Below are 27,731 nucleotides of genomic sequence, written 5' to 3'. Positions count from 1 at the left end.
GAACCCCTGTAGAAAGGCAAATATAGCCAGTTCTGTCCGTTATTACACCTATTATATGCAATGTTGCTCCTATGAACTTTAAGAAAATTGTTGATGTATTTATGGAGTCTATTTTGGTTTTGGTTTGGTTTGGTTTTCTCTGTGATTCATCTTCTACAGTCCTGTTCTTGTTAGGAATCTCAGCTTTCCTATTTCTTCTCATTTAATTTTCTTTTATTTAATTTCTAAGTTTCATAATTACATAGAAATACCTGATATGACAAGCTGTAAAAGTCTGCAAAGCAAAAAGCTAACAAAGATTGTACATAGATAGTAATTATGGTCATAGTTTTTAGAAAAATGTCATTTGGGGAGTGATTTCACATGGAATTTTGGGGTTCTGACAGTGGTGAGTGGGTTTACATTCCTTCCCTCGCTCTGCTGCCTCCCATGCTTGAGCCAGCCTCAGCGTAGCAAGCACAATGGGTGCATGAGGATGGGGAAAATCTGCTACCCAGCGTCAGCGGGTACATGACAGCGAAGGACATTTCTGTGATCAAAATGGCAAACTGAGTGGAAGGAACATAAAAAAAAAAAAAACCACACACAAAAAAAAAACAAACCAAAAAGTAAAACATAACACCATTGTGCAGCTTTATAAATCTATGGTACTCTAAATCCTGAATACAAAATGTAGGTTTCATCACAGTATTTCCAAGCTAATAAAAAACCTGAGGTATGATGAGGAAAATGAGAATAGGAGACAGGTTCGCGAAGAGGACAGCCTGAGAATCCTGAACTTGACAAAGAGACACCAGTGCAAAGTTGGTAAGGGATATTAATAATTATTTTTTAATTGCACAAGAGCAAGGCGACCCAATACTATGATCAAGAAGCAAGTTGAAAATCAATTATTCTCAGGTGCTCTCTTGAGAGATAGTTTGTTCCCATCTTCATCAGCCCAACATCTCAGCCCTCCGTGTGGCAGGCTATCAGGTAGATGTGCTGCTTCACCGGGCGGTCAGCTGGGCAGATCCTGCCCCTTTGTGTCACCTTCCCTCTACACCCTGAAATAACCCTTGGACAAGAGCTCTCCGTTTGCATAAATACTGCAGGCATGGCTAGAACCCCCCTGTCGAGCAATGCCACTTGTTACTCTCTATCTTGCCATACAGCTGTGCCTAAGGACCACTAGAGCACGTCACTGGGTGAGGTTGGCCTGAATTCCTGAAACTGTCAGTAGCTGAAAAGCCAAAACATAACCCAGAGAGAAGGTGGCCAGGTAGGCAAGAGGGAGAGGATAAACTACATCGAGAAGTGGTGTACACACAAAGCATTTGTGAATTATGACAGGTTTGGCAGAAATATTTCTTTATCTATCTACACACACATGTGTATATACTACTGCTGAAATAAGCTTCTTTGAACATGATGTTTTTTTCATAATTTCCACCAGTTTAATGGAATTAACCTTCCCTTTCTAGCAAAGGACTTCTTCAGATGACTAGATAAAACTACTTGAACTTCTTCCTTGCCCTGATAAAACATCCAGATACAGAAACCTCTGCTTTCTGAGGGCAAAGACAGCTGGTCAATTTGTCAGATAATTAGGCTGTTAATAAACTGGACACACTTCTTCCTCATCTAATAATAATCATGACAACTTCCTATGTAACATTTCTCTATATTTTTCTTTTCACTCCACTATTTTCAAGCTCATTTGTGGCCTTTCTGCTTCTTACACTTGGCTCTCTTCAAGGTTGTATGCTTCTCCCTATAGAGCAATCTGGCATCCCTAAGAGTGATAGTCCTAGAAATGGAAATCTGGCTCCCATTTCTCATACTTGCTTTCTTGCACTGCTTGACTGTGCATTCTGGAGAAAGGACCTTGATGCTCAGCAGGACCCAATGGCCCTGAACCAAGCTGAAGCAGCTCCCTCCCAACTCCAGATATACCTCATATTCTCTAAATCTACCCACAGTCTTGGGACTGCCTTAGCAACACTGGATCAAAATTTGCAAATAACTTCAATTAACAAACGCAGAAATACAAAGCTTTGAATTTGGCTATTCTTCAAGCAGAACATTCAGAAGTTTAATTTCCAAGCAATGTTTCAGACTGAGGAGTAATGTCACGTCTTCTGAAAGGAGGGTTATCAATACCTGCGAATGCAAGTTTCATTTTGCTCCAAGCCAAGGAGAATGCCCTCATGATTTGTCTCCAGTTTATTTATTTATCCAAGAGAAACAGATAAAGAAAAAGCACAAATGATCTCCAATGTTTTTTTTTTCTTTGCTTTTAATTTTGATTTTTTCATCCAGCAAAGCAGAAAAATGAAATATCTGTTGAGCTCTTAAGATGAATGTTCTCAGATTAAGTGTTGCCAGTCTCAGGGGTTTATGATGATTCCTACCCAGTTTACTAAATACCATAAACCTTCTCTTTCTTCAAGCATGCAGTCAGGTAAGAATCTCAGCTTGTTCCTTCAGAAAGTCTTTTTCAAGCTTACCCAGTCTCATTGGGGTGATTGGGAGCATGGCCTAAGTGCCCACCATTGGTTTAGTATCTAAAGGCAACCCAAAAGATCCCCGATGGATTGTGCTTCCAACAGCAGCTTGAAATAGGAGTTGGGCCAGGTGGCCTCTGCAGATCTTTACCAACTTTTTGCTTTGGTTCTCTGTCATCCTCCCTTCAGAAGATAGTCTGAGGGTATTTTAGAGTCAGTCTCAGAGGATTTTAAGAGCTCATTGGTGGTATTGCAGCTCCCACAGATTTCAGTGAGAGCTGTGGATGCTTGGACCCAATTCTTTCTGTCAAATCTTCATGTGCAAAACATTGCTTCTCTCCCTCACGGAGCCACTCTGGTCATTGAAAGTAAGGACCTGTCTGTACAACACACACTTCATGCGAGGTTTGGCAAGAGCATTACAACAACCAGCAGGGAGTCCTTCTTAGCTAACAGAACGGGTTTGCTGCTCAAGGCGGACACTCTGGTGTCTTTTTTTGTTTGTTTGTTTTGTTTTCTTTTTCATAGACAACATCCTGAAATCCTCTTAAACACTAAAAGGACTGAAAGCCAACAACATGAAGCTTTTGCAAATGTCTGGCGAACCCTGGGGCGTGAGCAGTAGTCAGTCTCTTTTGTCTTCATCGAGGCTAAGCTTAGGTTGTGAGCGATGCATTGACACATTGAACCAAAGCTAAGAAGGAAATGCACCTTTAAAAATCCCTGCAACCTAGGTCAAGAGTTAAGGACACCAAATGAAATCAGACTGAAGGAACAAAACAAAAAGAGAACAGGCTAAGGTTAAAGAACAATCTAAAATGGATTAATCAGGCAACAGGTTAAAACTAAATACAACTCTTTGCAAGTCCTCCAAAACCCACAAGCTCTAGCTCGTATCCTTCCTGTGGTCACTGACTGGGTGAAGACCTTTGAGTCTGTGTGTTTGTGTGTGGTTGCCTGAAAAAGAATAGATGTCTGATGGCCACTGCTGTGACAGCGTGGCTGACGCTGACTTCTGATGTGGACCACCACGGGTTCAGCCACCACACAGCCCCATCTGCCACACCACGGCAGCCTGCTTGCTTTTTAATGTCTCACCACTCCACCGGTCTGTACGGAGCAAAACTCATTTCAGGCAATACTTCGTTTTGACTTAGCAACAATCGAAGGGACAACCTGGCAAAGGGCTGAAACGAGAGAAGTGGTCCATGACTCCTGACAGCCTGACTCCAGCCTCTCCATCCTTCACACATCGTGACAGCTCCCAGCTCGGTAAGTGACCCCTAAAAGCCTGCATCCACAGCAGTGCTGAAAGGGAGGGCAGGTACAGAATGATGCTTCCCACCATATACTTGATCTGCAGGTTAGTTGCTTCACAATTAGTGCCTTTAATCATTCTCAGTAAGCGCTGTCTAGTTGCTTTTCTTTTTACCCATTTGTGTAATAAAAAATATGAATAAAATTAATCATATTAATAACAATTATACCAAGATCTTTAAAAGAGCAGAAAATGAAAAAGCCATTTCCCATGCAAGCAGATGAAAGAAAGTGACTACTAGGATGAGAAATGCTTCTTTGCTGTATGAAGTAGAAGAGGAATAATAGCAGGTGGCCCAGGTAGGCTGACACAGCTACTACCCTGTGTAAGTCACTGGTTAAATGTGGGTGCTGGTAGGTGAAATAATCACCAGCTGCCTCCTTTCCCCAGTATAAACTGAAATAAAGGATTTGCAAAGTTGTATGCTGATAGTACACACATTTCAATATAGCTACATGCATATTCATGAGTGAAAACTGCTCTACTTAATAGCAACTTATAGCCAAATGCCAACATTCTTATCCAGAAAAATCCCTCATTTGGCTGGGTGGGAGATCTGCCCAAACTCAGGCATCCAGGAACTGATTTTAAATGCACGCTACAGAAAACATTTTCCTGTTCTTCATCTCCAGCACTAGATTAGCATTTAGAAATTCCAAAATTCAAGTGGCAACTGTATTTTTTATACCTCCGGGAGCTGCAAATAATCTGGCCCAGAACAATAAAAGCTTTTCCTCCAGAAAACTCCTCTGCTGCACCATGCAGCTTCTCCAAAGGCTTGGTGTCTGAGAGCCGTACAACACGCTGGGCTTGCTGCTTGCTTCTTCAGCCACAGCCTGGGACGGAGCCTGGAGGGGCTGGTGAATGGGAAAAGTGCGGGAGAACTGAGTTTGCACATTCCTAGCCTGCTGGTTTGCAAATACTTCTGTATGCCAAAGGGTACTGGAAATCCAAGTCCTTGGCAATGCAGGATTTTGCAGCGGTTCCGAAGCAGTGGTTCCAAAGTAGAGCAACCCTTCTCAGCTCACTGCTTTTCTGTGTAGGGCAGGGCAAAAGCAAGCCCTTCTTAATCACCCTGAAGTCAATGAGGGGCACTGCCACCCTGTCGCTCGATGATTAATTACTGCATCTGTAGGCAGAGCTGCCAGCAAGCAAGTGGGCATCATCCACGACGCGCATGCAGCCACGTATTTAATGGGAATTCTGTAGAGACAAGGCAGCTAGCACAGGCTCAGGAGGGGAAAGGGGGGCCTTGCCCCAGTAAATCAGCATCTGCCACGCAGCAGCTGCAAGACCAACAAAGCTCCTTCAGAAGACAACAAGAGAAAACCCTTAAGCCACCGGAGGAAACTGTGTTATTATTCATCTTCTTCCTAGAGCATTCCACAAATGTTCCCAAAATCATTTTTTCTACGGGTACACCTGAAGTCACTGGTGCTGGAAATTCATGAAGCAAACACAGTGAGAATCGCACTGTTTCACTGGACTTTAAGAGATCACAACCCACAGCAGCTGGGAACTCTGATTTTATGCAGTTTTTCTTTATTTCCCCTAGCTGTAGGCACTTACAGAACTGGGGCGGGGGGCTATTAGTTGTGAAGATATGGCACTGACATGTCCTCACAAACACACACAGCCCTGTTGCAAAGACGTGCACAGGAGATTCACAGTAAGGGGTGAGTTAGGATTTCTTTCTTCTGAGCTGCTGCAGAACTGCTTTGCCTTTGGGGAAAAAAAAAAAAAAAAAAAAAGAAAAAAGAAGAAGAAGAAGAAGAAGATTTGGACTTAAACAAAGGTGGTTTTGAAGTATTACTTTTGTGTGACTATATCCTCTCCCAGATTGGCACACACCGGAGGGTGACATTGCAGTTACATCCCCTCCCCTGGGCCTGTCCCCTGGCTTAGAGCACACGGCAGAAGTGGGTGGCATTCACTTCTCATTGCTCCTTTGTCCCAAAGCTGGAGGCATCTTTTTGTTTTAGCGGCACATTGTGTTCCTTGACAAGACAGAGCTAATGCCCTGAGCAGGATTCTATTCACACAGTAGCAGTGGATTAGAGATTTGATTTTCCTTTTTAACAAATCAGTATAGCAGATGGCACTGGGAAAAGAAAATGCATGTACTACAGGGATGTAGCAGAGCTTCCCAAATCCCTGCCACACAGGGGACAGCACTAAAGGGCAGATAGATGCAGGCCAAGAAATGATGAATACTGCCTCCAATTTATTTCCCCATTCAGAGCAGCGAGACCCAATGTGCCCCCCAGCTGCCAGTGCTCTCCGTAGTATCAGAGACAGGTTCAGTGGCATTCTAGCCTTAATGCCTGATGGGTTCCTATTGCTGTTACTGCCCGCCTATCCAAAACCAAAGGTACCACATTTCTAGGATGTAACAACTGCATTTTTTCTGCCCAGGTTTTTCTGACACAGCTAGGTTACAGTCACAACCTGCACCTCTATTAAGCTGCTAGTACAACTGCGTGAACAAATACTGTACCTACCTCTTTTAACTCATCTTGGTCACCTAGTTGAGGTAAGGGCTAAACACATAACGTGACCTCAACCTCAGCTGGGACCGCTTGCCCAAAAGCACATACCTGGCACATGTAACAGCAAGCACACCCCTGCAGCACCCCTTCTGCTGAAAGCCCCAGGGGGACCAAGGGTCCGAGATACAAAGGATGCGCACTGCTCATTTCCATGCTAGGAGAATATCCATTCAGACATTTAGTAAAGGAAATTTGGGATGGCACTGTCACCACACCAATCAGAATAGTCACAAGCTCTGTGAAAGTGAATTAACTTACAGAAACTCTCCCTATCTCTGGTGCATAGCTTGACAAAGCACAGTATGTAGGAACAGATACCCTTCCTTTCTCCATTAAGCTGCAATTTTTCTCCCCACTCACACAAAAAGTTTAGAGGAAACTGCCAATTGTCCCTGGATAAAATAGCATAACATATTGACAACATTTTCACTTCTTGGCCCTTGACATCCACTCACTGTTACAGACTATTTAATAACGGAAGGGAAAGGGAGATGCTGCAGTTTTCTCTACAACAGCTGCATCTTCTCTTTGTTGTGATCAGCCTTATACTGGTTTCTTATAGCTAAGTAGCAACAGGAGGGCATTACCGGCAGCAGTGCCCTTATCAGACAAAGCCACAAACCCACCCAAAAGTCACTGCATAGATTGTTTCTTTTCACTGAGCAAAATATATTTCGCTGCAGTTCTTTTTTATTAACGTATTTTGAAGCCTTTCTGTGCTGTATGCCTGACACTTAGTCAGTGTCCTTTGCACTGACTGCTGCTGTAAGTTACTTCTTTGGGAAAAAAAATGTCTCTTTCAGAGAAATAATTGGAAGAGGGTGATGGAGGGTGACCTTAACTCTGCAAATTCTGCAGGATTTCGTGCAACAGGATGGGGGATGTCACTCCAAGGGTTCGGACAGGGGGCAAGGTCCCTCTCTTCATTTACGGTACTATCTAAGGGACAATGGAGAAAAATTTTATCTGTGAAATTTTGCAAGGTAAAATAAAGAGGTCCGTGTCCCCCAGAACAGTGAACCTGGAGTGCTGTAGTAGGTGGCAATGCTCCCTCCCTTCTTGGACCACCATCACTTACCGCCAAGCAAGAGGCAAGACATAACTCTGAGTCAGTTCTTGCTTTCTCTGTGCTGGCAGCGAGCAGCTGCCAGCTCCTTCCCGCAGCACAGCCCTTCTCCCTCGGCAGCGCCTTTGCTGCAGTGGTGGATGTGTAGGTGGGGACTCTGCTCCTTACCCACTCCATACCTTGCTCTCTCCTTGCCTATCCAGCTCGGAGGCATAGGAAGCAGCAGTTATGCAGACAAATGTCCTTTCCCATGAACAAGTGACTCAATGGCCACCACAATTGACCCAGCAGAAGGAGAGGGACTGCTTTATGCTCTTTTATTTCATTGCCAGACCAGTCAGGAGGATGTGTTACACCCTGAATTTCTGTTCAGACAGAAGGAGAAAATTCATAGCAGCATTCAGAGACTTTGTCTCTCCCTCCTGCCTCTCCCTTTTTCTATTACTTTTCTGCTGGAGACTAAATTTTGTTCCAGACAAGTAACCCATGGCAGTCGACTCAGCCAAGAGGGCACTTGGTTGGAGTGTATTGCACAGACGATGAGAGAAGTGCCAGGAGTCAGGGACAGACAGGGATGTGCAGAAAATTACAGCAATGAGGAAAAAGTCTTCCAGAAATACAATCCAAATTTTTCAGCTCTGTTTCAGCAGCCGTCTCGGAAGACTCTGTTAAAGCAAGAATTTTTGTGCTGTGACTTGTTACCTAAAAAATAAATAGGGAACAAGAAGCAAAGTGCTCAGGCTGGTTTATCTGAATGAGACAGCAACTTTTTTTATGGATACAGAATCTCAGATTAACAAGGAGATGCTTCTGACATGTTTTAGGAGTGGCTCCAGGGACTTCCTGGACACAGAATTTCAGAGCTGTGTGTGTTTAAGTGCAGCCCCATCAGGTCGTGTACAGAGAGATGCATATCACATCAGCCAGAGGGGGAAAAAACACGAGGCCATTCTTGCACTTGCTTTGTCCTTGCTGCTGTCTGTAGTTCTCCAGAGCTGGATTGAAAGTGCTTATTCAAAACAATATAGTCACAGTGATGGATGGCCATTTCCACTATTCACACAAATGCTTTCTTAACTCATTATACCTGACAGGTAATGCTGGAGGAAATAACCACGAGGGGTCTTAATGCAACAAGCATTTAAGTACGTGTGTAAACATTTTGTTGATTTATGCTGAGAAACAAGCAGCTTCTGGGAGTGTGTCTTTACCAACCAGTATGGGAATTCTTTGAGGTTTATCTTTTGGGGGATTTTTTCTTTCTTGTCAGTCCGTGCTTCTAGCTTTTTACATGGCTAAGAATAAATCAGAGGATGGTCTTCCTTAATTTCAAACTGGAAGAGACTAAGATTGTTGTAGTATCTTGTGACTAGAAATCTCAGGCTGAGTTTCCCAAGCAGTTCTCCTTCCCCTTCGTTTCTGAGTATTAAAGGGAAAATCAGGAATTGTTTTCACTGTGGGAAAATGCATGTACTGGTTGCATTGTAACATAAAATATACACTGTCATGAAAATGTCAGGGTTTTTTTTTTCCTGTCAAACGTGTTCTGGTGAGAAGCAATGAAGTACATACCAGAGATGATGAGACCATACCACTCCTTCTCATCCTCTTGCTGTAAATAGCTTCCAATTATTATTATCTCAGACTTTCAGCCCAACTCTAATGGAAAGGTTTTGCTTTAGCAAATTCAGAGTGGCCTTGGAAGTGTGTTTATTATGAAAAGCTTCAGGAGCAAAGAAAGGATTCAGTAAAGAACTTCCTTGGGTGAGAACTGCTTTATGCAGTTCCCATGCCAGTGAGCATAACATACAGCCCATGCAAACATCAGTCTTACAGACGCTGGTGATGCCTCTGCCTGGTGAGCACTGGAGTCACTGGGGAGGGGTAAAGCAGCTGCAGCTCTCTTGGTCCTTCTGCCCTGGGGAGCTGCAGCTGTCTTCAAGGAGCTGAAGACAGTGGCTGGTGCTTTCAACACAGAAAGGCATCTGCTAATCGGAAGAAGGAAGGCAGCTCGGAGGACGTGATAATCACAGCCCATCACTAATGCTGATAACAACCTTTCTCAGTCATCTCCCTGGCAGTGTATCTTTTTCTGCCTTATTGGAAGCTGGGGCAGGGAATCAGGATTGTTATTCATAAACCCAACTGCGTTCTTTTTTCAAACAGGATTCCAGATGGCCAACAATTTTGATTCAGGTGAACAGCTCATTTAGCAGTATTGGGCTGACGATTCAGCGATTTCAGGAGCAAACAGCAACTCAGAAGCAAAAGAACATAGTGGGGGAAGCTATAAAATTTTGAAATAGTGATGGATGTGTGCTTCAGTATTGCCTTAGAAAAAGGCTTATGAATTTTAAGGGTCTTCAGACCTGCCTTGAGGAAACCTTTACTCACCATCCAGCTGCATGTACATATGAGTTAAAAAAGAACTGGAACAGGCTTTATTGAATATTTTAGGACAATGAAAATTTTTTTCATAATACATCCATCATGCAAAATGTCAAATACAGTTTGCAGAGAAAATCAAGCAGGAGCAAAAGAAGGTCTGAAGGTGAAAGAGCAAGTCCCACTGAGGAGTGACAGAATGTCAGAGAGCAGGGCTCCTCCGTGCCCTTGGCTGTTTATTTATTTTTATAGCTGGTAACTGTATATTGCAGCAGTGATTTATTTATTTATTTATTTACACACTTAGATTTACGAAGAAATAAACGACCCTGAAGGTGTTTATTGGAAACTTCCCTCTTCCTCAAGTTCGATATTTTACTACTTAGACTGTGTCCCTGGTGGAGCGGAGAGAGACGCCTTCTTTTGGTAGCTACTGCTCCTGCACATAAAGATTTGCAGATTCAGGGTCTTCATTTGTTTCTTGGGGTTCAAGGCACAGATTTTTCTCACTTGACTTTGTTATTCAGCAAGAAATTTAGGCAGATCTTTGGCAATGGGAGCAGGATTTACCGAGGACATCTGTCCAGACACCCATGTCCCACCCCAGCAGGATTCATCAGGCAGAAGGAAGCAGCCCACTGTTGTGGAGCCTCAAAGACTTTCCTGGTTTCCACAGCTGTATATTTAACCACTGAGTAACTGCACTGGGGTCAGAATCATTCCCCATTATAGATTTATACCGGAGAATATGTAGATTTTTCCTTCTACTGTTGCTACTCCTAATTAAAACCTTTAGGGGAGCAGAATGTAACCCAGTATGATCATTTCCAGGAAGGGCAAGTATTAACTACGCTCCTAACTCTTGGATGAACTCTTCTTTTTTGCATCATTGTGTTATGAAATGGGGTCTCTGAAAAGGTTTATTAGCCTAGATTTAGACCCAGCTGGTTTCATAGTAATGGGTCCCTCTTCACATCAGCTGTATTCTCAGAGGGCAAAGGCAATTAGAAAGCAGTGGAAAAGAAACACTACTGTATTTACAGTCTTAATAGTGTTGGCTTGATGCCCTGACTTCCTATGAAATCTGCTTTGAGGATGGCTATGAAAAACGCAAGAGTGATTGACGAAAGAGTGAAGAGTCTCACGTTCCGGTCGTGGGTTTGCCCTCAGACTGGCAGCGATCAAAGCTCATCCCCTGGCCGGTTGTGCCAGCCCCTGTGGTCACCTCTCCTTTAAATAATTCCCTCTGGGTCCCCCCATGAGGCACAGCCGTGGGTGGGTGTGGGGAAGCCTTTGCTGTCACAGGGGCAGGAGGAGCAGCGATTTGGCATCAAACTCAAGAGATGCTGGTAAATGGAGGAACTACCATAAAGTCCTCCCCTGACCCAAAAGTAGGTATTTTTATGTACTGCAAGGCTACCCACTCCCTGGCTGTGAAAAAAAGGGAAAGAAAACCTTGAGTCAGTGCATTCTTATGAATGAGTTTAAGATCTTGGTTTTATAGTCTCAGATAGTTCAGTATGGCTCCGGGTTTCCATATGGCTTTTCACTAATTTCTGACAAGTATTTCCAGTACAAATAATGCCCAGGACGTGGGAGTAGCGTTTATTTGGTACAGAGGAAATCAGTTCAACCAGTCATTTCCATAGTATGAAGGCAGAACATGTCTGAAAAGAAAAAAAGATAGCAACATCCCAGCAAAGAATACTAATCCCATAATTAAGCAAATTAATCCCTAGGACAAAGAAATATTCAAAGGTCAATCTATTGTTATTTGTGCCTAGGAGATTTCCTCTCTTATTCTGATAAAAACAGAATGCAGTTTGTAAATATCTGTTACTTTTCAGAGAAAAAAAGAAAATCTGGGATTTTTTTCTCTTTTGCCCTCCCATCGATATTTTGGTTTTGACATAAATAGAAAACATAATACATAAAAAATTACTACAAATGCTGGCAATCTTAAGAGATCAATAAACAGTTCAGTAGATCTGAGAGAGAGCAGTCTTGCAACCTTCCAAAATGGCATCCTAATGTTCTATATTAATTAAATACAGATTTTCAAAAGGCAGTTAACAGAGCAAGTACAACCCAGCAGGTTGGGAATGTTGATTTCTCTTCCCTAATTGTGTTGTGAAGCCACCTCCACAGATAATAGAATAACAAATTAGCATGGAGGACAAAAGAGCATAGAAATGATACAAATGAATAACAAAAAACTGAGGTGGGGAGTAAGAAAGCAGTGGTGGCTAAGCCGTGCTGACTTCTCCTCCTCTCCCTCATCCACTTGAGGTGGCCCAGAAGCCCTCCAGGGTCCCAGTGCCACCCAGCAGCCCCTCGCCCTGTGCCACCAATTGTCCCCGCGCCCCAGTGCCCACAGATGTTCTTATTTAGCAGTTGTTTATTGCAAAGCAAAATGCTCCCTCCTTGTCCACCCACACTTTGCTGTTTTCTCCCAGCTAAGACATGGAACACACGTTCTCAGAGTTCCTTGGCTTAAATTTAATTTTTGAGGCAATCAACTTCAACAGAGCTGCTGATTGCAGCAGGACAGGGATTAGCTCCTATGTGAACACCTGAAATAGCAATTCTCTGCCTTCACAGTACTAGTCCACACATGCATTCACTACAGCTGTTGTTGGGGGAAAAAAGGGCCGCTATTTTATTTTAGGGAACATCTCAATGAACAGGCTTCTTTTTTTTTCCCCCACAAACTTTGAATTGTCTCATAAAGCTCCCACAGAAATCAACATTCAAAACCTGTCACAGAGCTTTGATGCTTTTTTTAATCATCAATCAAGCTGGAAGATGGCGACAGGATGCAGTGTCATGTTTGTGTCGTTGTAACGCAAAGCTTCGAGGATGTGCTAAAACTACCTAAAAGTTTTTCAGATTTGGTTTGGATAAGCACTTTAAAATAATCTCACTGCTCAGCTAAAACCTTCCGAGCTGGACACACTTCAGGCACAGCCTTTGCCACAGGATTTCTATTTCAGACTTGCAGAAAGCACCTTGAGGAATGATAACTTCACAACTTTCTTCCTTGGGCCACTTGAAATGGGAAGTGCATAAAAATGAAAAGCGGTGGAAAAGGAATCAAAATTTTTCAGTGTTTCTCACATTTTATATCATTTGAAGGCATGGCAGAATTTTTAGGAGATTTCTCATTTCACTGGAATAATTTTAACCCTCTCTGACACTGAGAATAGGCAGTGATTGCCTGGAGGTTTCCAAAATAACTAAAAAAGTGGCATCCAAAGTTCTTAAAAAAATCACAATTTGATTAAACCTGAAAATTGCAAGCTTCTCTTCACTGTGGTGCTCCAGATTAATTCGGGTGTAACATCAATTTTTCTCCAGGGTCTGGTCAAGAGTAAAACCAAACATATATTCAGCTTTTGTGATGTCCATGTTATGTTTGAAAAGTAGAAACATGCAGAGAAAGGAAGCAAAGAGGGAACAGGACACTTCTGCCTTCCCATTCGGAGCGAAGAGGGCTGCAAAGCCGGGGCAGTTGTGAGAGCTCATTCCTGCCTACAGCCCGTGTCCTCTGACTGCCTCATCTAACCCAGGCACAGGTTTTTGCATGCCTTTCTCTTAAATATTCTAAATCATACAGTCCTGCCATGATATAGAAGTTAGGACTACACGATCTCTCACAGTCTCACCCAGAGCTCACGCTGGACCCTCTGTGCCACCTGGGAGCTGGATACCCACGTTAACCTACAGCCTTAGTCACAGTTGTCTATGAGGGGGGTGAACCTCTGCCAGGCTGCAAAGGGTAATGGCTTTGCTGGGGACACTGGAGTGCCACAGCTCTCCCACCTGCTCACACTCTTTCCCTGGCTGGCTTTTCAGCTCTTCGCTGTGGCTTGTGTTTCTGCTTCCCTCCCCTCTGCTGCACTGCTGGGGAAGCCAGCTTGGTGTACAGGTGCTGCCCGTCCCGCTGGGTCCCTGCACAGCAGCTGGCAAATCCTCTCACACTTCTCTGCTGCAAATTTCGAGTCCACCTGCCCTTCTGCCTTCTCCAGCCACCTGGTCTTTAAGCTTTTTTTTGTTGTTTGTGGGGTTTGGTTTGCCTGGTGGCAGGAAATCCACCATCCAAAACAGCACTGGGCAAAGCCGACTCTCCAGTGACTGCACAGCTGTGTTACTGGTCATAAAGAGAGGAGGAACAAAACCATCGGGCTGGACAAGCAACTTCTGTGAGACTCACAGACTGTGCCTCAGGCTATGAAGGCAGGAGACAGAGGGGACAATAATTGTTGGTTGGCTAGGCAGGACACCCATTTCATTACTGCATTGGCAGCCTCCCCAAAGAAACACTGCACACAACCAACCCATCAATTCATATTTAAGCAGTAAATAAAGAAGATAAATGAGCAAACAGAGTTTCTTACTCCTGAGCAAAGAGTTTGTTACTCCTACAGTAATATCCTATTGCCTATAGCATAATCCTATTGCCCTGAGGCTTCAGCAGGTGCTGGCAGGTACTGTCCTCTCTCCTTTGCCATAAACCTGAGTGGCACGTAAAAGGAAAGACTTTGAAATTCTCAGAATTGCTGAGCATTTTGGAATGCTCTACCAATAATATGTCTAATGGCACTAGATCAGATACAAGCAGTAATGACTCTGTTGAGTTATGCGCTGCAAAAGCCTAGTGAAGACATTGTAGTCCCCATTCCCCAGGCAATTAGAGCATCCTTCTTGAAAAACTCCCATCTGGCAACGCCTGATAAAACTCAGCCAGGACGTAGTGGAGTTTAGCAGCGGGGAACGCAGCGAGAAGACTTTAAAGACCAGAAAACTGCCAGGGAGGAGCAGACATACATTGCGAGGGTCTGTGAGTGATTCACGTGCATGCCCATGTGCTCTCTACACTTCAAGGTTCTTTGTCAGCATCTCACCATTCCTAAGATGTTCGCATGTGTAGGACATAGTACTGTTGTGTTAGTCTGAGCACAACACGTCAAATGCCCTGGAGAATTCCAAGACATGTCTTGTTAGACACCTTTCTGACACTTCCATATTGACCGCCAAGCAGCGATGAAAAATGTGAATCCCTTTTTTTGATTCCCTGACTGTAGAAAAAAGAAAAGACACAAATGTGAAGTCCAAAAATGGATGAATTTGACTGAGTCTGAGCAGATCTTAGATGCAAAGCCACTAGGCTCAGTTCATGGTTAAGATTAAAGTGCCAAGCAATGAATTGAAAGAGTGCATCCAGGACTGGAATCTCTTCCTAACCTAAGACATGAGGAATGATTGTGTCTGTCTCATCATCCTCCTTCACACCATCCTGAAGAGCTGGCTGCTGAACTCTCCCCTCCCAGTGCATGAGAACCAAAAAGCCCTGACAGACCTTTTGTGCAAAGCTTGTGTGGGTTGAGCAATTTGAAAATGAAACTTCCTCCAAGTAAAAACATCCATAATTTCCTCCCAAATGCCTCCTCTTGAACTAAGGAATAAAAATTGCAGAATCAACAGAGACATCTATTTTCCCTAAGGCGATTCACAGGAGCTGACCTAGCAAAAGCTTGTCTTTGTTTTGCGGCTTTGGGTTTTTTGTTTTGCTTTGGTTTTGTTTTATTTCTAATGGTACCAATCTAGCTGTCCAAACTGTCTCTGTTCCCATAGAATAATAATCAACTTCCTAGTTCAACAGCTTTATGTCATGAATATTAAAAGGAATGTCTGAATAACACAGCTTACCAGCATTGTGTCTTATCCATTCCACCCTCATGAAAGAATTTAGAAAAGTTAAGACATAATCAAAATATTTTTAAAAGGCAGGAATGATGACAGAATTTGATGACACATAAACATGTTAGCAATGGGAATACTAATTTACAAATATTGATGTTCTTCTCTGGGAGGTGGACAAATTTCTTAACTTTTCTTCAAACCGACATAGTCTATACAACAAACCTAGAGCAATATAAGTAACAACACTTATCTTTCTTCTCTGTTATCTTATAGCTGCTTTAACAAGAATCTTTTACCTTTTCATTCGATACAATTTTAGTGAAAGTCTTAAATCAGCTTCTACCTGACAGAAAGCTATTTTTTTCCCCTGTAGGTGTGATCTCTATGTTTAGGACAAACTGTGTGTTCGGTTCCATGCAGAACCCTTCAGTGCTGAGGACCACAAAAGACAGATTACTGGAAGGTGAGGCAGTTGTCATGCCTGACAGCGGATCACCTGTACCCGTGCACATTAGAAATCATGCGGGCCAGGCCAGCACGGGATAGCTTTGGCTTGTCTTTGCGTTGCCTACGGCCCTAAGAAGTGTTCTCTTAAACATTCTGTGCAAAGCGAAATATTATTCGGACCTCTTCATGGGGAGGTTGCGCTGTATTATGCCACCAGTTTAGCTGTCAGCTTAAATTCTGGGAGAGAGGGCTGCCTAACGCATGCCTAGAGGATGTCAAAAGAACAGCAACAAGGGTAACGGGGTTTGATAGGAGCCTCTGCAACACTTATATTGAAGGGATGATAAAATAGCACCTGGAATTCTATTTCCCAAGGCTGAAGCAAGCTATATTGACTGTGCATGCGCTGGTTCACAGATTCTGCTAGCAGTAAGGAGGGAAAGGAAGGAGAAGAAGCAAAGAGAGAGGGAGGCAGTGCTAGCCAGGGTGGGAAGATGGGAGAGGGGCCTGAGAGGAGAAGGGATATAATGGGACTCTCAGGTAAACTTTAGGGACTTTTTTGGGGAGCTGCTTAAACATTTCCTTAATTGTACGCACACCAGGCTTTAAAAAGTAAAAGCCAGCAGTTATTAGACTGCAAACTGGAACTAATAACTTACATTAATATAGGAAATAAAATCAAAATAAGACAGAAAGAAAAGAAATGGGTTCATTAACCCACAGTGCTTCCACACAGCAGGTCAGGTCTCTGCAGGTGGCTCTCAGATTAGCAAGTCAGCCACTTTCTGGGTGCAGGTTTTGCTCTGGTTCTTTCTCAAGAAGCCACCCTACCCTTGCATGCTCTGTACCTTCCAAGGGGCACCCTAACCAGGTTAATACCCCCTAACGTGGTTAGTTCCCCCCTAATCCGGAGGACAGTAGACACAGTGGGCAATGAGGGTGGTTACCTGTACCAAATACACTCAGACAATAAATACACCAGAAGATCTGCTTACTGTAAGGTGTGAGATGGTAAGAAGAAAAGAGGAGAGCTTAGCAGCAGTGAAGCTCAGTTAAATTGAGAGTCAGATCTCAACTTTTTCCCCTAGTTTTTTCCTGTTAACAAAAGTCAGCAAAAAAACACCCTTCCCACTCACTGGACTTGTGTATCTCTCCAATAAGGTCCCTACCTACTCTGCACCTTTCTGCTTTCCTTTCCCTAAGCCCTTGTGCTGCTGGTTTTGCTCCTGCCAATACGAAACCATGACCCTGGAAGTGGAGCTGCTGCTCTCTCCTTGCTGAACTCAACATGCAGGGCAGGCGGCATGCGGCAAAGCCTGTCAAGCCTTCATTTAACATGATGGAGAGCCTTGCCAAGGAGAAACACTCCCTTATTCATCACCATGCTGCTAACACCCTGCACAGAGACCCAAAATGGCTGCTTGGCGAAAGATAAGGTCTTGCTGGCATTTAACCTTCCCTCCTGGGCTGCAGAAAGAGGGGAACGGTGATTAACAGCCAGCACCTTGCTGTGTGCTGGGGGCTGAGCTCTGCCCTCAGAGGATGTCCGCGAAGCTGAGATACCAGAAGTTATCATGGCTTTGGTGTCTCTTGTAACTGCATTAAAAAAATGGGTATTGGTGATGAATGGCTTTTTCCTGGTTATATTTTCTGCCTGCGCTATTGGCCTGCCCAGCTTGCTAAGGCCAAGTTTTCTTTGCCCACTGGATCACCAGGGAGGTCAAGACACTTGTCCTGAGGTGACAGGGCAGAACAGCAAGCCAAAAAGCTGGCAGAGCAGGCTGCTTCTCCAGTGGACAAGTAGCACCTGCAAAGCACTGCCCTGGGGATGGATATGAGCTGGGACACAACAGGTTAAATGATGTGCTTGTTACCCTTAAACTCAACACAGGTGATGAAAGGGAGGGGGGAGGTGAAGGGGATGCTGGGGAAGGTTTATAAGCCTCCAGGAGGGATGAGAGTAGAGCTGTGCCTGTCCTGGATTTGTTGGACCTTCTGCCTGTTGACCTGCTGCAAGCTGAGCCTCGCTTCAGGAGGAGTGCGGTCAGCCCGCTTCTGACTGCGAGGTGGGACACAAGGGGGTCACTGAGAGTCTGGCTGATGGTGTCTGTTACCCCGAGGGGGTATGGCTTTAAACATCAGTTCTCCGCAAATAACTGTGTTGGACTGTGTTTGTGAAGCACCTCTGTGAGTTTTGTGGAGAGGACTGAGCAGCTGGGATGTCTCCTGCGGGATGCTCAGATGTGGGGTAGCAACTGGGATGCTTTGGTGCCTAGGGGGTTAACTGGAGGTGGTAAAGGCCATCTGAGGAGGTGGGGGAGGGCTTAAACCTGGGCTCCGAGAGGCTGTGTGGCTGGAGTAGTGTTAATGACTTGCACGTGGTGGTAATTAGCAGTGATGGGAGGCACGTGTTTGCAGGGATCTCCTACTCTGGAAGCAGCGAGCATCTCTCCCCTTTTGCTGCGAAAGATTATTTTCTCAAAGGTACTTAATCTTGGGGTGCGGTGTGGCAGAGGAGCTAGTTGGAGATATTTTGAAGGAATGGTTTTTACCTTATAAACACTGGTTTTGATAAAACTAAAGTATTGGGTTGCTCCAGGCTATTCTTAATGATTCGTTTCTTCTGCTTTGTTTGTCCTCTGCACTGGCTGTTTTATTCCACATCACTTGGGCTCTGTCAGTAGCATGGCAAGAGCTATCCTGGCTTTTTCCAGCACTGCTGGAAAAAAAGTTACTCCATTGTCTTTTACATCAAAGCAGCCTTGAATTCCTGCTGCCCAAAATCTTACCTGCAGCTTCCTCGGGAGCTACCAGGGAAGCTGCAGGTGACTTGTTTGGACTTGCTTTCTGCAGGTCCTTGCTGAGAGGCAGGTGACAGGGCTCTGGGCTTCCCCTCGGGGTAGCCAGCAGCTCATAGCCGAAGAGGTGAGAAGAACCTAAGGAGGTGGCCCGCTGGTGTTCTGCTCAGGAGGCAGCTGTGATTTCATGCTGTGCAGGTCATAGTGCCAGCTTGTGAGGGGAAGCCTCCATCCTCCCTCTCACCAGCTCCACTGGTCACTTGTCTGTCCCCTTCCCCATAATGTTTTTTTGTTCCTCAGCTGAGCTGTGAGGCTGCAACTGGTGCTGGAGGGGCAGGGGGAGTGTTTGGAATGTAAACAAGCACTGGCGTGAGGATGGAGGAATGCTTTTACATTAGTATTGCTGCTTTGGATGATGTATTGTCAGACCACAGCCTCCCGCCACACCAGTGCCAGACCTCTGATTCATCCTGCTGCTCAGATGAAGGTGAAGTAATCTGGAAAGGCTGGCGCTGGGGAGCGGACCAGCATCTGGCTGTACTGCTTCATAGTCTGGGAAGTTATTGGTCTTGTATTAGCTTGACACTGGCAGGTCTTTGTCTCTGAAGTGCTGTTTACAACTCTCAGTTTTAGAGAAGCCAGTAATTTAGTATGAGTTGGCAATAATTGTAGAGCACTGTAATGAGTCTCTCAAACTACAACGTAACTAGTCAGCTAATAGCCACTGAAATCCCCTTCTATGTAATGCTGTAGATACCTTGGAGAGATGAAATAGATATTCTTTGTTCTTTATTAAAGTTTTATGGTAAAAGCTTTGTTCTTTGGCTCAAAGCCTGCTTTTCTTGTCATTCTAGGGAAAAATTTTCAAAACTAAACTAAGTTTTTAAAGCTGTTTGTGCATCTTAAAGCACATCTTTATGTTAACTTGCAGCCCTGGAAAATGAGTCCATTGCTCTCCTCTGTTGCACAGAGGGTGGCCAGGGAGGGCTTTAAGTGTCCTACCCACAGCTCCTCCAGGGACATCATGCCCCAGTCACACTTTCATTTAAGCCTTTGCTGTTGTCATACTGCAGTACTATGTTGGTAAAGTCTCCCAGTGTAGTCTGGGAGTGCATACTGGCTCAGGGCATGGGCTGGGCAAGCTCAAAGCTGTGTTGTGTTAGGGTGATGCTGATAAATGTTACTTGGGTTTGCTGAGCACCAGCTGGGTGCCATAGTAACATCACCATATGGTTTTGATTTGTGCCATACCCACTCCTGAGCTGGTAGAGATCTCAGGCCTGCCGGTAATCTACCTGTGTTGTGTGGATGTAGTTTAGGAGTGGTTGCTCTTTACTAAAGTTCATTAAAAATAGAAATCAATCAGCAATGTGCAGTTCTGCTGCAAAAGCTTTGACCGTTCTGTTATGGCTCTACTCACTGCAAAATTATCCTCCACTTCACTGCTGATTTTTGCCAGCTTGAGGAGTTAACTTTTCAGATGGGTGTTATTTCATTAGTGGAGTCAAGCTCAGAAATGAGAAGGTGGAGAAGAGCATCCAGCTCTGAGCAGACCTTGCCTCCCAAAGCTCTGGGTGGGTGCGATCTTTCAGCTGAGGTTTCTGTGATGCTGAGGTGATCTTCCTGGTGATGCCAGAGTGGCTTCCTTGACAGATGGCAATGAATTGACAGCTTAAAAGGGCTCTCTGCAGAAGAAAGTGACACATAGAAATGGTCTCTGACTAATGGAGATGGAATTGGTGTCACTGAAGTAGATAGTGGATTCTCCAGGTGAATATGTTACTTTAAGTTTGTGTAAAGAAACTGCCTGAGGACTGTTCTGGGTTACACACTGTGTCTGAACTGGGAAGGGAGAGGGGTGTAGTGATTTAGTAGGTGAGACTGGAGGAAGTGATACACTTCATAGAGAATGGGTAGTCAAACAGTTGGTGGGAAGTTTAGTCATATTTGCATGTCTAATGTCTTGTCACAAATGGATGTTTCATTAACTTTTCTCTGTGAGCTTTCCTCATTTTGGACCTTGATTCCCTGATTTGAAAGATGGGTATGTCACTTTACGCAGGGTACTTGGAAAATAATCTAACATTCTGAGATCCTCAGCCAGGGTTCAGCTATATGGCACTTTTTCATTTTAAGAGTCCCTCTGGCTATTTGAACTTGGCCCTGATTGCTGTCAATGGTAATTGGCAAGAGGGTTTTATCTACAGCTATAATCTGCTCCTTGTCACTGGAGCACTAGCAGACAGGGTTTCTCAATTCCTGCTTTGCATAAATGCTTTCTCAGAAGTCTGGGAAGCATTTTTCCACCTCTCAGTGTTATCATTTAGGCCAAGTGTCTTTGCCTAGCCTTCTGTGGAGATGGAGCACTGATCTCTGCTGGGTGCACATAGGCTGTGGTGGGAGGTAAGTGTGATAAAAGCCCTGGAGCTTCCCAGAGGAAACCTGTGCTGCATGGTGGATGGTAAATAGAAGGAAATCTGTTCAGAACTCCTTTCAGCTGAGAGCTACTCACCATGACTTTGCAACTCTGACCTCTACCAAGATTTCTTTTGTTTCCCTACTTCTTCCCCCTGACTGCTGTGAAGTCCTGCCCCAGCAAAAAGAGAATGGCTGAAGAGGTTTGAGGGGCTGGAAAATCCATAATAAAAGAAGCCAGAGCTCACCAGTGTTGTGCCTTAAGTTGCCATACTGTATACTTTGAAATGAAATACTTTAACTCCATACAAAAGGAGTAAAACTCGATTTCTAAGAAAAGATCTGACACACTTCTGCAGCCAGTTCTATACTGCAGCTATCTCTGGACAAAAGGCAGGAGGAACAGCGTAAGGTTTGCTGGGCATAGCTTGACAACATGGGATATTTTTCTTGTGTACTTTGTGAAATGTGTGTCTGCAGCTGCACCAGGACTTCTGTGCTACACCTAGAGTATTTCTATCTTAGTGCAATGATTGAACAGCAATTACAAAATAAGAAGCGAAGCAGATGGCAGTACAGAAATATCTTTGGTTTATTCGGATAAGCCCAGAAGAATGAATATCTTGATGATTGGATTGTGTGTGTTGTTAAGCATGTAGGTTAGCCACCGCTCTGAATATTTTGTCTGCTCAACGGAGTATGTAAACCCTTAAACATAGACCACTACTGTTGCAGTTACTTGTGTTGAAAGTATCCTGTTAGAAATGATTTAGTAGCATCCATTACCATTAATAGGACTGATACTGATGGGAGATTCTGTTGGTGACTGATTTAAAAGAAGCTGTACTCGGAGTAACCTCAAAGCAATCCTTGTTTTTTTAGTATTTTTTTTCCCCCAGAGTAAATTTTATTTAGATTATGCCCAGACTATCATCAGGTACAGCAATCACTTTTTTCAGTTTAAAAACTATATGCCTAAATTGGTTTGTCTTCTACATGTACATTTCTTGAATGGTAAGGTTTTGAAGTATGAACTCTTCTATTAAAAAAGAGCCCTGCAGCCTAGTAATAGGGACAAATAGAAATCCTTTACCTAGGAACCCTAGACAAAATAGCATGTGAATAAGTGTTACTGTGTACACATGGTGTTTAAAAGTTTAACATTGGTTGGGGGCTTAGTCCAAGTAATTCCAATTGTAATAATCTTGCACCAAAGGTATTAATGTTAAATCCTCTGGTAGGAATGGATTTTGTGGATGAAACTGAAAATAGAATGAAGCTTAATTAAAAGCAGGGAATTCAGGTAGAGTTTTTACTATTTTGATCAGCCCATCTACTGTCTGTGCTGTGTAAACCCTACATAGAACGGGCATGAAATCTAACCGTGGTGGGAGCTTGTCACCTGCAGGGCTAAAGTCAATACTAGTTTATGGTTTCCCTGGTCTAAACATTCAAGGCATTATCAGCTTGCATGGTTCTCTGCTACCACACCAGTGCTTAGCTGGGAATGCCTTCTGTGAGCTCAGGTGTGACATGCTTGTGCATTGTGAATCAGAAAAAGGAACATCTGATTTTAAGGGGGGAACAAAGATCAGTGGTGTTTTTCTGGATCCATTCCTAATCTGGGTCACAGCATGGCAATTCCTTCAGTAATACTGGCACAACCGGAGGGGTTGGCATGCTGGAAACACGTTGTAAGGAGTGAACAATAGCTAATAAGGGAGCAAGACTGGCTGAAACCCGTGTTTGTTAGTCTGAGATGTTAATAATGGAACCTACAAGTCTGACCTCCTTCACAGGCAGCTTGTGCTTTTAAATGCGCATGTTACTTTGGCAGAATGTATCGTTGCAGGGTTAATCCTAACTTGTTGCAAACACTGCTTTGAGGGTTCTTGGCTGTTAACAGGCAAAATCTGCTCTGTTACAGGCATCAGCTGTGTTGCACAGGTGTAATTGGGGGAAGAGGGAAATACTTGCTGCTTTGTGCAAACTGCAAAATCCACATGTGGAATAATGTTGAGTCTGTGCCTCTGCATAGCTGTTTCCCTAGTGTAGAACATCAAAGTGTATTGTTCATCTTTTTGTGGTGATGTTCCTCTAGCAACTCTGCCAAGCTTTATGCTCTGAAAATAATAAGAAACATTAGGAATTATGTCATTCAATAGGACTAATAGCTGAAGAGTGATTTGTTACCCACATACTTAGTTAAGAGTGAAAAAACAGCAATTTGATAAACTAATTCCTACAGGGAATAAAGAGCTGAAAACCTGAGTGTTTTGCAACTTTATTTTAAAATGATTTCTCTACTGAGCAGTTGAGCTCTATGCTGGCTTTGGCTGGCATAGAGTTAATTTTCTCCATAGCAGCTAGTATGGGGCTGTGTTTTGGGTTTGTGCTGGAAAGTGTTGGCAACACAGGGATGCTTTTGTTATGGCTGAGCAGCACTTACACAGAGCCAAGGGCTCTTCTGCTCCTCACCCCACCATTGAGCGGGCTGGTGGGGGGTACAAGCAGCCAGGAGGGGACACAGCTGGCCCTGACTGACCAAAGGGATATTCCAGACCATTTGAGTGTTTGCCCAGCATGTGAAGCTGGGGGAAGGAGGAGGGGGGGACATTCAGAGTGATGGTGTTTGTCTTCCCAAGTCACCACTAGGTGTGAGGGAGCCCTGCTTGCCTGGAGACTGCTGAACATGCCTGCCCATGGGAAGCAGCAAGCGAATTCCTTGTTTTGCTTTGCTTGTGTGTGCAGCTCTTGCTTTACTTACTAAACTTTCTCAGCTCCCTCCGATTCCCATCCCACCAGGGGGAGTGGCAAGCAGTTGTGTGGGTCTTAGTTGCCAGCTGGGGTTAAACCATGACAAACTCTAAAGTACAAACCACTTTGTTCCATGATTTCAGTTTGTCATAATGTAACATTGTCATGGTAATATGGGTTGTAAAGATCAAGTCAGAGCTCTGTTATATGTGTGATCCAGTTGTCTCCAAATAACACATCTGAACCCATAGGCTTCAGTGAGTTTGGTCAAGAGTATTTGGAATGCAAGTGTACAGATGCTATATAGTAACCAGAAAATACAGTAATTAGAAACTTTCTACAATTTTATTCCCCCTCTGCTTCTTGGAGCATTGCTTTGCTTTGCAGAGGTTGCTTTGGTTTAGTGTTGAGCCTGGGAGAAAACAGCTTCTCCTTGGGAATGGTGGAAAGGCACTGCTGGATTATCCTCATTTTGTCCTCTCCTAAATGCCCAGTTTGTGATACTCTTTCCACTTTGAGTAGGAGAGGAACCTGAAAAAGATCCTCTGGAAATGTCAATTAGAGCAAAGCACCACTATACTTGTGCAAGCATGTTTTGGGTTCACAGGAAAACTCCTGGAGATACAACTTGAGTAAGAGCTCTTACTAGCTTTGTACTGAAATGATAATTTGTCTTTCATGCTGGGATTAAACCCAAGCTCTTCTATACCAGTATTTTCAATAAAAATACTGAGCATATGGAGGATGGATCAGTTTGAAGCGCTTTTATAGCTGCTCCATACCTCACTTCGTTAGTGAAATAAAATGACTGGGCTTCCCTGGGCTAAGGCAGGCTCACAGCAGGAGTGTCCCCGGTACACGTTCACCAGGCAGGGTGCACCTTCTTTGAAAGGTGGCGTATGTGCTGTGGGTGCCGGTGAGATGAAGGGGCCCAGTAGCTTTGTGGCTGCTTTTAGCCTTTCTTAGCCCCTTATGCACAGGTACAGAAGCTAATTGCCACTGCAATTAAATTGTAGGTGTTGGATGTCTAAAGACATCCATCTCCAGGAAACACAAGCTATCACTGCTGACTTAAACATTTAATCTTGCGTTGACATTTAAGGTTGAAATCAGCACTGAAGCTTCCAGTGAATCCATGGGTGCAAGTTTATATTTAGACTGCGCTTACAGGGGAGCCCTAAGGCTGCCCTCAATTCCAAACTTGCCATCTCCACAGTCAAAGAAACTGCAAGTGTGTCCCTTGGTGTAGCTGGAGGCCTTTCTTCAAAGCACACAGGACCTGAAGGACCCAAAACACTCAGTGCCTTTTTATGCTGCTGATAGTTTCCCTCCTGGCTGCTCCAGCCTCAGCATAAACAGGTGAGCTGCTCTGGGAGTGTCTGGCTCTCCAGGGAGAATGCTGTCTTCCCTTCAGTGTCCTGTGTTTTCTTTGCTTTAACTGCAGGCTTTGTCCATACCAGCAATGTTGTCGTCATTTTTCTGCCCTTGACTGTTATCAGAAAGTGCTGGTCAAATAAGAAAAGAGTTCACATGGCAGCAGTTCAGCTGGGGAGATTTTGTGTTTAATCAGAGCCTCTGGGGAGTGTTTACACCCAAGGATCTTGTCCAGGCATGGAGCACGCGTGGCACTGTGTGGTGCTTTGGGAGGTAAACTGGGCTTTGTGGTGTCGGATAGCTCAACCAAGTGCTGCCAAGTAGCTGTGCTGTGAGCAGCCACTGGAGGACTTCGTTTTGCTGCCATCCAGCTCATTAGCTTTCAGTAGCTCACACATGTTTATTTATATAAACTAAACCTGTGAAAACAAGACAGTATGTCAAAGTCAAATTACTTGGTGTGACTCTCCTCCTTCAGCAGGAAAAGATGGGGCTACTGTACTCATTCATCTCCTCCTTGTTCACTGCAAAGTAACACAATTAGCAGTGAGAAAAGGCTGCCAATCTAGTGAATAATCTTAGAGATCTCTGAGCAGTTAAGCATGTTAATTAAATTGGCATTGCAGCAGGAGTTTGAGTTAGCAGACTACCAGCAATCTTTTGGAGGAGTGTTTCTTTCCCTACACAGTACTCAAAGACTTCCCAAACCCAAACTGATTTGGCCAGACTTCTTGCTCTCTTCCAATGGCCCTTCATTTCAGGGAAGTTGTTCCGATCTACACATTTCTAATCAGAAACAGGCATGCATTACTTCAATGTATTCTTGTCTATAGGCATGTGTGATACTGTATGGGACTTATTCTAGAATTTCCTACTTCTACAATCTGTCCTTTCTAATGTCTTTACCCCTGTTTTGGTAACTATGGGACTCAATAGGTACAACCCAAACTTGGCAGACCTTTTGGCAATGATCTTATGAGGCTCACCATCGAATTTTCTTACCTCTTTGCATTAATATCAACAGAAACAGTGCCATACAATGCTGAAATGTCTCTGTGCTGCCATCACAACAACTCTTTAAGTTCAACTCTTGTTTACCTCCAGCTAAAGATAGATGCCCTTTGGGATCTTGCTTTAAAAACATTGGTACTACTGTTCTGTGTTTGTAGGAACTTATATCACTTACTCTTTGCCTTGAACAAACAAGAACATCTTATCTGGATGTAAGGCTGTGTTCTGGCTTGTGGACGATAAAAACACATAACCATGATTCAGCAGTATAAAGCAGAAATACCTCTGGAGGTCAAAAGTGCAGCGCTATAACAAACTCCAGTGCAAGAGGAGAGCAGGAGAGAAGCTGGGAACTTGAAAACTATTCTCTAGGGGCCTTAAAATGTAACATTCTGTGAATGTCGACTCCAGTGGGTATTCATTACAGTAATTGACTGGTAGTTCCTTGAGTGATTGTTGACAATGGGCTAGCATTAAGGTAGTGTGATTGCCTCAAAGACTACTTTTGAAAAGTTAAGTCCTTGGGTCTGCCAGGTCTTTAGTAGCCTGCCTCTGCTCCTCTGCCTTGGTATTGGCATTTCTGCAAGCAGATTGTCCCCACTAGTCACTGTTAGTGAGCATCTGACTGTTAGGAGTGGGGAAGAGGCAGCCCTGCTCACTGCACCCCAGGACATCACATCTAAACCCTTTGGAAGGAGTTGTAACCTCTTCATGTGCAGTTAAGACAATGCCTTGCCTACTACAGGTGGCTTGTCTGAGATGTCAGATGAATTCTCAGTATTAGATAGGGGAAGAGAGCTGGGCACATGCTGCCCACGGCTCCCAGGTAGCATCCAAGGGCACCCCTCTTGTCCCATTTTGAATGCTTTGCCTTAAAGGCTGCTGGAACTGGTTCACAGGGGGGAAATCATTGTGTGCCTCTTCCTCTAAAATGGATCTGTAGGAGGTTGGATGTGCTGAACTAGTACATTTCTAAGGACAAAAACTCCTAATGTTTTTTGAAGATTTTTTCCCCTGTTACCATGTTGCCAAGCAACATTTTTACAGTATCAGCAGCTGGGGAAACTGAATGTCTGAAAATGCATTAAAAGAGGAGTCACCCATGTTGTCTTTTGGTTATATCCTTCCACTGCTGAGAAGGTGTACCCCTCACTTAACCAGCAGGTTCCTGTAGTATTAATCTAGAACCTGGATTTATTCATCTTCATCTGTCATTAAAGATAGCAACACTTGAAAGTGATGCTAGATGGACATGAAAGTCTTTGTTCTCTAGCTAACAGATGATTAAATAGTAGGGCTGGGACAGATCTGAGAGGTGCTCCAGTCCCCTTGCCATGGGAGGTCAGCTGCTGTTATCCCATCACTTCACATCACCCCAGTGGGAAGCTGCTGCTTCCAAATCTAGAGTAGTTTGAGCCTGTA

This window comes from Falco punctatus (genome assembly GCF_963210335.1).
Source record: "Falco punctatus genome assembly, chromosome: 8".
Taxonomy (NCBI): Eukaryota; Metazoa; Chordata; class Aves; order Falconiformes; family Falconidae; genus Falco; species Falco punctatus.
The sequence above is the reverse complement of the archived record's forward strand: the minus strand, read 5'-3'. Positions refer to the sequence as shown.